We start from the raw sequence: 4,327 nt of genomic DNA on the forward strand, positions 1-4,327 counted from the left end.
AGGGGGAGGGGGGGTGCAGTGGGCTATTTCCGTCGTTTAGGCGGGGAGGGGGGCTGCCGGAGGGACTCTCACAGGCCGCCGCCGGCCCCGCGCCGGCCCCACCCAGGGCTATTTCCGATTTCCCCCGCCGCCGCCGCGCGCGATTGTTGTTGCATGTTGCACCGCCGCGCCGTGCAGCGGCCGCGACGCGTTGCTTTGCACATCAGCTGCTGCTGCTGCTCCTGCTTGGCCGACAGACCCACACTCCGCATCTCTACAAGATGCAACACACCACTTATGACACTCAAGTGTGTAAATATCGCACACTTATTGTAGGTGTGCGACTACCCATTCGTACTCATTCGGAAATAAAGGTGTGATTTTTTTTTCCTTTTGATATTCACTCACTCGGTGCTTCCAAGTGTATGAATCGCACGCCTACAAGTGTGCGACATCCACCAACTGAGGTTTCCGGTGCACGATTACAAATCAACTTACGATTTTCATGTGACGAAATTGCTGGTTTGTTGAGCGGATGACACCTAAGCTTACTTATAAGCCTGCCTCATCCTGCACTGGCAGCCTAGTCGTGAGTATATGTAGTTATTTGGTGTCGCAAAATCCCTTTCCAGCCCGGCACACGGTAAAAACAATGTCTTATTTTTTTAGGAAAAAGGAAAAACTTTGAGGACCTCCCATATTTGAGGAAAACTCCTCGGATCTCGACTCAGATTTTGAGGAACCTCAAAATTTGAGGAAGGATAACACATTTTTTTAAAGGAGACTTCCTCGAAATCTGAGAAGCTTTCCTCAAACCAACGGATCTCCTCAGAAATTTTCCATTTTCCCTGAAATAATAAGATATTGCTTTTACCGTTAAAAGTACTGCAACACTCGTCGCGCTCTCTCTGCTGTCCCTTTTGCCCTGACCCTGCAATCGCGCCGCTCGCTCCTCTCCGGCCCTCACTCACACACGCCCTGCAACAGGACCACCGACTGTCGCCTGTGGCTGGCCCGGAGGGGGTGGGGGAGGAAGGGGTACTGGAGGGCACTGGCCGTGTGATTACAGTGGGAGGCGCCCCAGTCTGCTCTGCAGGAAGAGCCCAAGGCGCCGCAGGGCTGCTGCAGGACGCCCCTGCAGCCTCATATACATACAGTCACTGCGAACAATAATATCTTCATGAATTTACGACTTATTTTAATGTGATTTCGATTTAAAAAATATTACAACAGCCCATTCCTAATGGACATTGAACTCCAAATCGACTCACCAGCACTTGCAGTTAAAGCAGATACACATCTGTATTAAAAAGGATAGGTACAAGTGCATTTTTCATGATGTAGATGTGCACAAAGACACAGCTATTAGTCTACGTTCAAAAATTTTGTCCCTGGCCATTTAGTGTGATGACATTCGTATCGGCCCCCTCGGACAAGCAGTGCACAACAACTCCGTACGCTGCATTCTGAGAGGCACACGCGAAGCGAAACGTACCGCCTCGGACAGAAGATTGGATTGCTTTCTGGGGAAAAGATTGAGGGGGGTGGGGGTTAGCTCGCTTGAATTACACTGTCTCCAAAGGGTATCTCTATAACAAAACTGAGACTGGTATCTCAGATTTTATGAACCCCATTCAATTGCTAATTTTTTTAACGAGAAGAATGAAAGAATGAATCAACGTTTTCCCCTGTTTTTTTTTTTGTTTTTTTGTTTTTTTCCTGGAGGTGAGAAATAATACGCAATGTTTCCCGTGTTTATTGTTAAGTGAATAACCCCCAGGCGAACAGCCGTGCGCGCGCGGGGTGGGTCAGTGCCCGTGGCGGGTGGAGAGGCGTGCGGCCGAGGTGTCAGAGTGTATGGAGGGGGAGGGGAGAGGGGGGAAGGAGAATCCCGCCCCCGGGCCATAGAACCGGTAGCGCCCAGATCTGGCCGAAGCACAGAGTGAATTGCTGGCGCAGATTTCGGTCCGAGATAGACCATCGCGTTTTCACCCTCTCTTTTGCCCCCCCCCCCTTTCTCTCTCTCTCTCTCTCTCCCTCTCTCTCTCTCTCTCTCTCTCTCTCTCTCTCTCTCTCTCTCTCTCTCTGACGCACGCGTGTTTTGCATTCAAATGTATCGCGGAATGCCATTTCTGGTCGACGCCGCAGCATTGCTGCTCTCGCCCACTCCCCGCCCTTTTCGGTATATTCGCCAGTTTGTCCCTGCCGCTCGCGGGCTGCACTCGCACTGTAGAAAATCTTGTTTGCCGGGTACTTTTCAACTGTGACAATTTACGCACCTGTGGTGCGTGCGACGAGATCGTCACATTTTGCGAATAATGACTGCGGCTCAAGGCGCTCAACTCAACTCACCTTCTTCAGTGAGGGCTCCGATGTAAAAAAGGCGTCATCATATCTGGAACAGAAAAAACAGTAGCGCTGTTTAGTAGGATGTCATGTCATTATCAATTTTCCTTCATAAGCAAGTAGTAAAACTCTCAAAATAGGCCATTACAAAATTTTGCTGTTTTGATAAGATTATCTGAAATATGTAAAAAAAAATGACGCGAGATATACCATAGGAATTGGAAAAAAAAACTCTGTGAAAAACATTGTCGAAAATTTACACATTTTTTTGTAACCTCGAATTATAATTTAAGTTGTAAATTACGCGAGCACCTTTAAACTCGATACATAGGCCTACTGCATGTACGATTACAATTTGCAATTTTACAATTTGCGTCAAGAAAAATTTTCCTGTCAGCCTTCTTACTGTTGTTCAGTCTACAGTTAGTTATGGTGGCTAACATCGTGATATCAGGTGGGTGATCAAACTTCATACGTCCATCCCAATTGGGTTGGAAATTTCTACAGTTTTCCGGAAAATTTTCGGAAAATAACGGAAAACTTCCGAAGGCTGGTATATATTCCATTTTCCCCCGGAAATTTCTTGTATTGTCCCGAAATTTTCCTAAAAAATTTCCCAAATAAAAAATGGTGTCACAAACTATCATTTCCAAAACGGTCGCGCGCGATTCGTCCGCTGGCTGACTCCGGTGTGTTTGCACAGCTGGTCACGTGGTGTGGGTCGGACAAGCCGGGCGCGACAAATTCATATTAGTTTCCGGCAGGCGGAGCCACATGAAAACAGGGGGGACGAGGGTGAGGGTAGAACGCCCGAGGCGGGGCGGGGCGAGGCGGTCCAGAAAGGGGCGGCCGTGCGAGAGGGCGCCGCCTGTCGCCCGCCCTGCCCCACCCTGCCCCGCCGGCTGCCGCGTAGAGGGTAGGGGTTGGCCGCGGACCGGACGGCCGGACGTTTGGAGAGGCCCGCAGTCATCTGAATGCCGTTTGGGGATTTCCCCTCAAAATCAATAGAAAACGAGATTCCATCCCCCAACCGTCCCCGCCGCCCCTTCCTCGACCACTAGTACGACATTTGTGTGGCGCAGAAAGGAAAACAAAAAACACACGGACGCGGAGGTCCTTTCGGATCGCCGCGACAGACACACACACACACACACGTTTCTTTGAATGATACATGAGGCGACGTAAGTTATTTCTGTTTCATCGTATGTTTATAGGTCCGCATTACATTATGTTTGGTATTGCTTGTCCGTTCCGGGTCCGAAGTCTGACATGCGATACGCGGGTGCGGTAGTTGTTTTTGGTCACAAACCCAACAGTGTGTACTTAGGGATCGCCCAGAAAGTACGGCCGTTTCTAACAAGATGCATTTAGGTAAATTTACAGAAGCTCGGCGCCTGCGAGACTCGTGGTAGGCCACACCGCAGTACACGCATGCACTGCAAGCGGGTTGTTGCCTACCTGTCAGGCGTCATGAGAGCTTGCACGGGCTGAACTCGTGGTGTGCTTGAGACTATACTCGTCCTTGTGTGTTCCAAGTAGTACACTGTTTGGTGTACAGTTCAGCTCGTCTGTCCGTGGCCTGCGGTATTCCTCGTCCATATAGATGTGCCTGCGACACGGCGGTCGACCCCTCCAGGATGACGGGGCAGCTGGAGCTGCGGGCTGGGGCCGCCCTGCTGGGCTCCGAGCGTCCACCTCAGTCCTGCGGTCGGTCAACCGAGAGAGAGCGGGGCAGTGGGGGGTGAAGCGGTCGGGAGAGATATCCCAGTCATCTGGACCGCAGAACCACGGCATTGCTGACGGGCCGCCCCCGGTCACTCTAGTCCGCCCCCGCCGCCCCTGGTCACTCCACTCTGCCCCCGCCGCCGTCGCGCCCACCAACAAGGAAGGGTAGCGGTTACCTATGTACACAATGGACGATACTTTTAGAAGTGTGTGTACGGGTGGTGTGGTGGGCGATACTTTTAGAAGTGAGTGTGCGGGTGGGCGTATGCGTTTGGCA

At 51.1% G+C, this 4,327-nt stretch overlaps 1 protein-coding gene across 1 annotated transcript in view; it reads right to left on the reverse strand.

Annotated features, from left to right (window-relative positions):
- Positions 1–4,327, reverse strand: part of LOC113208578 (protein tincar) — a 145,006-nt gene that overhangs the window by 80,016 nt on the left and 60,663 nt on the right. Inside the window, exon 2 of the mRNA XM_052265110.1 lies at positions 2,332–2,374. The gene's annotated coding sequence lies outside the window, so the exon portion shown is untranslated. The remainder of the gene's footprint in view (positions 1–2,331; positions 2,375–4,327) is intronic.

Source organism: Frankliniella occidentalis, unplaced genomic scaffold (assembly GCF_000697945.3).
Source record: "Frankliniella occidentalis isolate FOCC.00 unplaced genomic scaffold, Focc_3.1 Scaffold24, whole genome shotgun sequence".
NCBI classification, from domain to species: domain Eukaryota; kingdom Metazoa; phylum Arthropoda; class Insecta; order Thysanoptera; family Thripidae; genus Frankliniella; species Frankliniella occidentalis.